General features: G+C 38.8%; 1 protein-coding gene across 6 annotated transcripts in view; it reads right to left on the bottom strand.

Moving 5' to 3' along the window:
- Dock3 (dedicator of cytokinesis 3) overlaps nucleotides 1-10,825 on the bottom strand; it is a gene marked incomplete at its 5' end in the record, with an annotated part of 457,227 nt that overhangs the window by 285,957 nt on the left and 160,445 nt on the right.

The following is a 10,825-nucleotide window of genomic DNA, read 5'->3' as shown; positions in this document are numbered from 1 at the left end:
GTTGATTCTTTGAAGTATTTCCTGTGCAGTTTGGTTTTTGTTCATGAACTCTCTGTCTACCCCAATGTCAAGATTTTTACTTACTTTCTCTTCTAATAAATTTAGTGTTTCTGTTTTAATATTTAGATATTTGATCCATTTTGACTTTAATTTAGTGCATGGTGAAAGACACGGGTCTAGTTTTAGGCTCTGGCATGTGGAAAGCCAGTTTTTTCAGCACCATTTATTGAAGAGGCTATCTTTCTTCCAGTTAACGTATTTGGCCCCTTTGTCGAAGATAAGGTGAATGAGTGTGTCTGCAGTTGGATCTGTATCATTTAATCTATTCCATTGATCTTCAGATCTGTTTTTGTGCCAGTACCATGCTGATTTTATCACAGTATGTTTGTAATATAATTTTAAGTCAGGAATTGTGATGCCTCCTGCCTTTCCTGTGTTTCCCAAGATTGCCTTTGCTATTCTAGGCCTCTTCTGGTTCCAGATGAACTTGAGTAGTGTTTTCTCTAGATCTGTGAGGTATACTAACGGTATTTTCATTGGGATTGCTCTTGGAAATGTGGCCATTTTCACAATGTTGGTTCTTCCTATCCATGACCAAGGAATATCTTTCCATTTTCAATATCCTCTTTGATCTCTTTTTCAGAGGACTATAATTTTCACTGTATAGATCTTTTACTTCGTTAGATTGATTCTTAAGCATTTCATCTTTTTAGATGCTATTGTGAAAGGTGTGGTTTCCCTAATTTCTCTCTCAGTCTGTTTGTTACTTGTGTACAGGAATGTTATTGATTTTTGAGTGTTAACTTTGTATCCAGCTACAGCACTGAATTTGGCGATTAAACCCATCAGCATTTTGGTGGAGTTTTTGGAGTCTTCCATGTAGAGTATCATGTCATCTGTGAACAATAATAATTTCACTTCTTCCTTTCTCCTTATTCCTTTTATTTGTCTCTCTTCTCTGATTGCTGTAGTCAATATTTTGAGAACTATATTGAATAGGAGTGGTGGCACTGGAAATTCTTGTCTTGTTCCTGATTTTAAAGTGAAAGCTTTCAATTTTTGACCATTTAGTATGATGTTAGCTGTTGGTTTGTCATAGATGGCTTTGATCAGCTTGAGGTAAAGGCCATCTATTTCTATTTTCTGTAGGATTTTTATCACGAATAAGTGTTGGACTTTGTCGAAGGCTTTTTCTGCATCAATGGAGATGATCATGTGATTTTTCTCTTCGGTTCTATTGACATGTGGTATTATACTAATTGACTTGTGTATACTAAACCATATCTACATTCCTGGGATGAATCCCACTTGGTTATGGTGTATAATCTTTTTGGTGATTTGTTGTATTCTGTTTGCTAGTATTTCACCAAGAATTTTTGCATCTATATTCATTAGGGAGATGGGCCTGTAGTTCTCTTTTTTGGTTGGGTCTTTCTCTGGTTTTAGTATCAGAATAATACTTGCCTCCAGGAATGAGTTGGGGAGAATTCTTCCCTTTCAATTTCATTAAAGACTTTGAGAAGAATTGGTGTTACTTCTTCTCTGAATTTCTTGTAGAATTCAACTGTAAATCCATCAGGACCTTGGCTTTCCTTCATTGGCAAGTTTTTTATTACATTCTTAATTTCACTGGCTGACATTGAGTTATCCAGGATTTTTATATCTTCCTCATTCAGCTTTGGTAATTCATATACATCTAGAAATCTGTCCATGTTCCCTGTGCTTTCCATCCTGAGAGTAAAGATTTTCACAGTATGTATTGATATCTTCTGTGTTTCCTCAGGATGTGTCGTGATTTCAACTCTTTCATTCCTTATTGTGTGTATTTTAGTTTTTTCTTTCCTTTTTTTGATAAGGTTGGTAGGGTTTTATCTATTTTATTTATTCTTTCAAAGAACCAATTCTTTGATTCATTAATTCTTTGTATGTTTTTAAGTTCTATTGCATTAATTTCTGCCCTGAGCTTTATAATTTCCTGGCTTCTTTGGGCTCTGGGTTTGACTTGCTCTTCTTTTTCTAGGAGCTTGAGGTGCAGCATAAGATTGTTTTATTTGTGCTTGTTCTGTTTTCCTGAGGTGGGACTTCACTGCTATAAATTTCCCTCTGAGGACTGCTTTCATTGCATCCCACAGGTTCCTGTAGGTTGTATCTCCATTTTCATTTGATTGGAAATAGTGTTGAAGCTCTACTTTGATTTCATATATGACCCATTGGTTGTTCAGGATGATGTTATTTAATTTCCAACTATTCATGGAGTTCTTGTGCTTTCTTTTGTCATTAATTTCCAATTTCATTTCACTATGGTCTGATAGTATACATGGGATAATTTCAATTCATTTGAATTTACTTAAACATGTTCTATGTACTAGTATATGGTCTATTTTAGAGAACATTCCATGTGCAGCTGAGAAGAATGTGTATTCTGATGCTGTTGGGTGGAACACTCTGGAAAGATCTACTAAGTCCCTCTGCTCACAAGTTTGGTTATGTTATGTTACTTCTTTCCCAGTTTTTAGTCTCGTTGATCTATCTCTTTGTGACAATGGTGTATTAAAGTCCCCTGTTATGATTGTGTTGCTACTTATTTCATTTTTCATGTCTGTTAGAATTTGTCTTATATAAGTGGGTGCTCCTATGTTTGGTGCATAGATGTTTATGATTGTTATCTCTTCCTCTTGAAACTTCCCCCTCACAAGTATGTAGTGATCTTTTTTATGTCTTTTGATTGTTCTTAGTTTGAAGTTCACACTGTCTGCAAATGGAATACCTATGCCCTCTTTTATCTGGGTTCCTGTCGCATGGATTATTGTTTTCCATTCTTTAATTTTCAGTCTGTGAATTTCCTTTTGAGTTAAATGTGTTTCCTCTATACAGCACATAACTGGATTTTGTTTCTTGATCCACTCTGCTAGTCTGCTTCTTTTGGTTGGTGCATTGAGACCATTTACACTGATGGTTATAACTGATATGTACTGACTTATCTTTGTCATGCTATTTCCTGCTGTGGGTCCTCCTTTGTTCCTCTGTTTAATTGCTAGCTCTGCTTGGTGGTTCCTTTGTGTTGTTGTTCTTGACATTGTGGTCTGTTTTATCTCTTTCTAGAATATCTTTCAGTACTCTTCTAGGTTGGTTTGGTGCTCATGAATTTCTTCAGTTGTTCTTTACCATGAAAATATTTTATTTCTCTGTTAAATTTGAAAGACAGTTTTGCAGGGTACATCAATCTGGGTTGGAAGTTGTTTTCTTTTAGTACCTGAAATACTTCACTCCAAGCTCTTCTTCCCTTGATGGCTTGTGTTGACAAGTCTGCCATGAGTCTGTTAGCAAATTCTGATAGGCTTACCTTTATAGGTGATCTGTTTCTTTCCTCTAGTGGCTTTTAATATTCTGAGCTTTTGTTGAGATTCCAGGATCTTGATCAGTATATGTCTGGGTGTAGATTTGTTTTGGTTATGATTAACTGGAGTTTGATATGCTTGTCTTATCTAGATGTCTGATTCTTTTTCCATGCCTGGGAAATTTTCTGCTATTATTTCTGCAAATAGTCTTTTTATGTCATTTGTGTTGACACCTATGGTTTCATTAATACCTATTATCCTGACATTGTTTTTCTTTGCCTCATCTTGCAGTTGTTGACTTGTTATTTCCTTGTTCCTTGTTGTTTTTAAGAGATCCGTCCTTTCATGTTCATTAGTGGCAGTGCTATCTTCAAGGTCTGAAAGCCTATCTTCAGCTTCATTCAGGCGATTTTGCAAGCTTTCAATGGAATTTTTAAGTTCCGGGATATCTGTTAGCATCTGTTTCATACCTTCTAGTTCTTTTCTATATTGTTTCCTGAAGGTTTCCATGAGTTGTCTGTGCTCTTCTATTTTCCTGTCTATGCCATCTTTGGATATGCTGAACATTTCTATCATTATTGTTGTCATTTCTTTTTCCACCTCAGACATTATTTCTGATCTGATAGTCTTCTATGGCCTGATAGAGTTGTCTGTCTACTTCAGTTGCTATCATTTCAGAAATTTCAGGTGTCTGACTTCCAGGCTCTGCTGTGCTGTTGTCTCCTGGACTTGTTTTGGGTAGTGCGGATGTGTGGGATTGCATTTTCCTCCTTTGTTTTGTCATTTTTGAAGATCCAGTGGCTCCCTAGAGCACAGCCTCACTCTCTCAATTGTGTGAGAGTGACAGGGTGAGTGTGTGAAGATCCACACTGCTCAGTGGAGCTCCTGTGTGGTTAGTGTTGTTAAGGTGGGGTCCCAGATGCTCCTGACTTTTCTTGCATTCAGTTGGCTCCCAGGAATATGTGGGAAGCCCAGAGGAAGCTCACCAGTGTTCCTGAGACTGTCTGGGGTTCAGCCCAGCTTCCACAAGAGTGGGGAGATGCAGGTCATCTTCATCAAGGCTTCAGATATTGCCCAGGACAGAGCCTGCTTCCCTCACTGGAAAGGGAGGGTGAGGGTGGACTCCCTGAGGCTGCTGACTGTCCAGGTTTCAGCTGAGCTCCCAGGTGCAAGTTGTTCTGGCAGTGACCACCAAGGCCCCAGAAGTTTTCCAGGGCTCCATGTACCTCACACACTAGTGGGCATGGCACCAGAGTGGCTCAATGGGGTTCCTAAAGGTGTCTGACACTCAGCCCAGACCCAATAGACACACTATGGCTGTGGCAATTAGCCACTGAGGCCCCAGATGGTGTCCTGGATTCTGCTTGCCTTGCATGCTGGTCAGGGACATGCCGCTGTGCCTCATCAGGCTTCCTGAAGATGTCCAGGATTCAGCTGCACCACTCTCTGGGTTTCTCCTGGTCCCAAACTCGTGTGTGGGGCCAGCAGCAGCTCACCAGAATTTCCAAAGCCATCCGAGGTGCAGCTCAGCTCTGACTGCGGAAGCGGGGAGGAGGGGTGATTTGGCCAGTATTACCCTGAACATAACGGCCTTGAAGAAGGCTGGAGTCTGTGCTTATCTTCTTAATTAAAGAAAGTACAGTTAGCTGGACCTGTCATGTTGATGGATAACAGCTGAAACTAGACAGTCAAGGTTTTTAACAGCTAGCTGCATGACAGTCTGCAGGACCTGTGGCAACAGCCCTCTAATTGATTTCTAGTTTTTACTATGGTCTGCTATTCTATAAGTGCCCCTACAGAATGAGAACTGGCCAAAACATTTAGCATTAGAGTGGCCATTACTAACCTCTATAAGAGTAGCTGGGATGAAATAGTTGGGGCTTAGTAGAGCATGTGAGAGAAGAAAGTGGAGAAAGTGTGCAGACAACTCTTGTTAAGGATTTGCAATCACTGAAAGCAGACTGAGTTGTGTGGTCAAGGGAGGGTGTTTCTTAAACTGGGACAGAATTCAGGCTATTTATTTGTATGCTGAAAAGAATGATCTAGTAAAGAGGGAGAGTTTCAAGATGCATGTGTTCACTTTTGAGTAGCCAAGAAGAGGTGGATCTCAGGACAAAGGGAAATGATTGGGCTTACCATCCCCTCAGTATCTGCAGAGGTCTGGTCCCAGGACCCACTATAGATGCCCGAATCCAAGAGTGCTCAATTATGTTACACAAAATTGCATAATATTTGGGTGTAACCTGCATATATCCTGCCACATACTACTTATCTCGCTACTTACTTCATTTTGATGATTCTGAAGATTAAACCTAGGACCTTGCCCGCTGTAGGCCAGCACCCTACCACAAAGCTACCCTTTCAGCCCCATCTTATGTACATTTTAAATCACCTCTAGATTACCTAGAGTAATACCTAGTACAATGTAAATACTATGTAAACAGTTATTATACTATACTGTTTAGGGAATAATAAGGAAAACAGTATGCACATCTTCAGTCCAGATGCAGCTTTTCCCCCAAAATATTTTTGTACCATGTTTGGTTGACTCCAAGGATACAGAGTGCTATGATTGATACATTGTGTCAATTTGAGAGGTCTAGAAGCTTAACTAAGTAACTCAGTAGTTCTAAATCCTGGGGTGTAGAGTACATGGCCTTACGGCTCTAGGATGTTGTTCATTGCATCAACTTGAGAAATTCTGAAGTCTAAGTGTTTCAGCAGGGGGCCAGGGTCCTCATGTTGTAAATATCCTCATCCTGTGCAAGAGGAGGGCAGGATGGTATGAGTGTTACACTCGCCCTGGGGATGGGGAGGGGGAAATAGCCTGCTTAAAATATAACTAAAGGAAAGAGGCTTGTTTCCTTTTGTTCTTGTTGCTTTTGCTATCTTCTGCCACATTGAACTGTTTCCCCTGTGTGTTGCCCCCCTGCCTTGGAGCCAGCTGATTATGGCCTGAAACCTCCACAAATACGAGCTAAATAAATCTTTTCCTCTCCAATTTCAGTGTCAGATATTTTGTCTCAGCAACGAGAGAAAAGCAACCAAGGCACAGAGGGACACTGTCACACAGAAGAAAAGCAAAAAGTATGGGTAGTGACATGGGGAATGAAGCTTTGGTGAAAGGACTAAAATTTTCTTTTGATTTCTTTGTTCTCAGAGAAATAAAATGTAAGATCATTGGCTGAAAGTGGAGTAGAATGAGAATAAAGGAAAAAATGTAAAATGGTTTCTCAAAGAATGGTAACTTGACAGAGGAACAGTAGTTCAATTGCTAGGTAGTTTTGATATTTGTAAACGTTAATTAAGAGAGGATTTCTTTTTAGCCAAGTGTGATGAAGTATACTGGTACATATATGCACACTACAGTCCAAATGTTTGTGTCTCTCTAAAATTCATATATTGAAATCCTAACCCCCAAAGCAATGGTATTAGGAAAGAAATGGTATCTTTTGGGAGACAATTAGATCATATAGGCAGACCCCTCAAGAATGGGATTATTGACCGTGTAGGCCAAGTGGAGTTTGTTTACCCATTCTACTATGTGAATATACAATGAGAAGGTTCCAACTATGAGGAGGTAGACACTCACAAGATCTTAAACCTGTTAGTATCTTGATCTTAGACATCCCAGGCTCAAGAAATGTGAGAAATAATTTTTTTATTTATAAACTACCTGGTTTACAGTATTCTCTGATAGCAGCCCAAATAAACTAGGGTAGTATGTATACGTATATTAATATGTGTATGCATATGTGTATATATAGATATGTGCACATATATAATACTACATGCACATATACCACATATACATGTATATACATACAATGTACATGTATCTTATTGTAGCCTTTTAAGGCACTATACGGTTACTCATTTTTAATCAGGAATTTGAGATTACATTTTCCAAAGATGATAATATCTCCCATGCTAAGTGCTCTTTTGCAATAATGTGACATTAGAGGTCCTCCAGCACAAGATGAAATCCATTTCTCTATGCCCTTGAATCTAGGCAGGCTCTGAGACTGGTCTGACCAATAGAACATGACAACAGTGTGCTAGATCAGTTCTTGTCCTTAACTAGTCTGGCTATTTCTGCTTTCTATTAGAATGCATGCATGAATGAATATTTCTTCCCAGAATAAAACAGTGATGCTGTCAACAGCCCAAGTTACATGTTGAGGTGACAAGCAGGCTCTTCCATATTCAATCCCAATTGTGTGAGTATCCATTCTGGATACATAGCTCAATTGAGTCCTCAAGGAACTATGGCCCCAACCAACATCTGACTGCAATGGAATGAAAAACCCTAAATGAAAAATGTCCAACTGATCCCACTCAATCCAGAGAAGAATGGAAGATAATAAATAGCTGTTTTGAGCTACTAATCTGTGGGTTGCTTATATGTAATTACAAAAGTACTTTTTTCAGTAGAAAAATCAGCATTATGATTTAGATCTAAATGGTCTCCCTAAAAGTTCACATATTCAGGAGATGGACTTCTGGAAGGTAACTGAATCATGACGGCTATTGCTCCATCAATGGAAGAAATCATAATTTGATGGTATGACTGGCAGGTGGTGAAACAGGGAGTGAGGCCTAGTTGAAGGGAGTAGATCATGGCAGTTTGACCTTGAGGACTACATACCCAATCTCTTCCTCTTGGGCTTGTTCTCCGGTGATGTTTCTGCCTTGCCACAGGTGGGGGGTGTGAGGAAAACTGGCTTATCACATTAAAAAAAATAAAGATTCCAAATTTCTATCTGGAGAGTGAATTCCAGACGGTTTAAGGTCATATATGTGTAAAGTAAAACTATGAAGTTTATCATACAAAAAGTAGTTTGTGACTTTGAGATGAGAAACAATTTTTAAAAGATCCCTAAGCACAAACTAGTAGGCAGAAACATGGGTGGTAATTATATTACTATCGTGATTTCTATGAGAAGAATCACAAACATAACAGACAGATGATAGACCTGAGGCGGAGAGTGTGTGTGTGTGTGTGTGTATATATATATATAAAATCACTAAAAACCGTCAATGAAAGATACAAAATTTTACAGAAATTGCTACATCAACAAGAAAAAGACAATACCTGAAGGTAAAATAGACAACAGATACAAATGATAATTCACAAGAAAGAAATCTGAGTAACAAATGTATAAAGCCTTGGTCAAAACTTCTACCAGTCAGGAAAATGTAAAAGACAATGAAAGTGGGATATCACTTTATATCCACTATAACTGCAAAAATCATGTAGGAGTACAGCCTAGACAGTAATTTGAAGAGTACTCTGACTAAGGTAAATTATTATATACCCTACAATCCAGAAATCCCACTTCTAGTGACATTCCAGTGAAACTGTCATATCGGTCTTTAAGGAAGCATTTATGAGGATGTTTATCATAATACTGTTTGCAGAAACAATAAGCAGGACGCAAACCCACAGGAAAGCAAGAAAAATCAGTCAGATGCACATAATATTACATCCTGTAGGGAAATATAAATTTTGGTGACTTTTATTTTATTTTAAAATATAAAAGAATGAAAACATATCAACAACACACATACATTTACAAAATCACACAAGAACAATACAAACAATACTGAAATTCAGACAAGGTTATAGAAGATTAACAATGGTTGTTGTGTTACATAATGATTTCTTCAAAGTGGTTACTCAGGAAACCAAATATAGACATTAAGATTGATCAAATAAGTAATCATTAACTGTTCCTTTCAATAAAGTGATAGAAATCAGTAGTACAACTATGTTAGCTTTCCTGTATATACATATAAACATAATTTTTCCCCTCTTACTTTTCTCTTTTCCCTCATCCTCTTGTTCTTTACTTTTGAGCAGTTTCCTTTCGTTTCCCATTATCTATCAGACCTCCTCATTTTATTCACTCTTTCAGGTTCTTACACTAGTGAGACAATACGTTGCTTACACATGGAGGTCTCATATTTCACTTATGAGTATGGTCTCTAGTTGTGACCATATACCTATAAAAGCCTCGAGTTTATCTTTCTGTATAGCTGATTAATATTCCATTATATAAAAATACCACAACTTTTTTATCCATTCCTCAGTGGATGGACATTTGGATTGCTTCCACGATTTAGTTATTACATATTGCACTGCTATAAACCTGGGTGCATACTATACATAAAGACGTTCAGGCTTTATAATGAGATGTACAAGAAAAAGACAAAAGACAGGTTGTAAATTTGAGCAGTGGATCAGCTGAACAGCATGCCTCAGTTATAACTCCAGTTGTAAAACAGATGGGGTGGTTAAATGAGGAATATCTGTATATGTCTTGAACCTACAATTTTTTGCTCTGGTTATGTGCAGTTTGTGAGTTTGTCTTGCAGCATTTTTGAACCATGCCCACCACTTTTTTCAGACTGTGTTAGTCTGTGTTTCAGACTTTCTGTTGTTGCTGAGATAAAATACCCAACACCCAAAGTTAAGGGAGAAAAGGTTTATTTAGCTCACAGTTTGTAGAGGTTTCAGTGTATAACTGGCTGGTTCCAAGGCAGGGTGGCACATGGCAGAAGAGCAGCAGTTCATGGGAGAAAAGACAGCAAAAGCAACACACACAAATGGGGGAGACAAGCCTCTATATGCCCTTTTTATTTTATCCAGACTGCTGGGATTAGGGTGGTGCAAATCTAATCAGTGGACCGATCCAGCAATCACCCATCCTTAATCCCAGAACCCTTAACCCAAGCATTGAAACATAAATCAGTCACAAATTCTAGATTCAGCTATCTCTGAAAAGCCCCATCTAAAAGTTTATGAGGCTTTGCGGGGGCGGGAATCTAAACACAAACCATAACATGTTCAGTTTAGGTAAAACAGAGAGATGTGCCTTGCATCAGTCTGTCAGGTAGCCCCCAAACCAGTTGAAATATCCATATAATTTGTGAATAATTCGTTCTTCTCCCATTAGAACTGGGGACCAGGATCCCCTACTAGAGACACAGTCTGCTGCCTTGTTAAGACTACTACTGCTTTAAGACTGTTGTGTTGATGGGGAAGGGCTGGGACAAAGGCAAATAAAAACACCACCTGGTTCTTGCACATCTAAAGAAATCACCAATGAAGTTTTAAAAAAAAACATGAATTGGGAAAACACTTTAGCCAACTGCACCTCAAAGGACTTCTATCTAGGACATATAAAGAATTTAAAAATCAGTCCCTCCAAATTCAAAGACCCAATCCAAAAATGGGCATCTGAGATGAATACACACTTCTCAGATAAAGAAATACAAATGGCAAATAAATACATGAAAAAATGTTCAACATCACTAGTTATTCAAGAAATGCAGCCCCGCGCCTTGCGCCCAGGCAGCGAGTCCTCCGGGAGCGGCAGGGCTCCTGGGACCGAGTGGGGGCTGGACGCATACCACCACGATTCCCAGCTGAAACGCGCGCACAGAGCCAGGTAGGCCCCATCCAATCCCGGAGGCCAGGACGC

This window comes from Chinchilla lanigera, unplaced genomic scaffold (genome assembly GCF_000276665.1).
Source record: "Chinchilla lanigera isolate Chin_1 unplaced genomic scaffold, ChiLan1.0 scaffold00131, whole genome shotgun sequence".
In the NCBI taxonomy this organism is placed as follows: Eukaryota; Metazoa; Chordata; class Mammalia; order Rodentia; family Chinchillidae; genus Chinchilla; species Chinchilla lanigera.
Note: the sequence above shows the minus strand (reverse complement) of the source record. Positions and strands in the feature narration are given on the sequence as shown.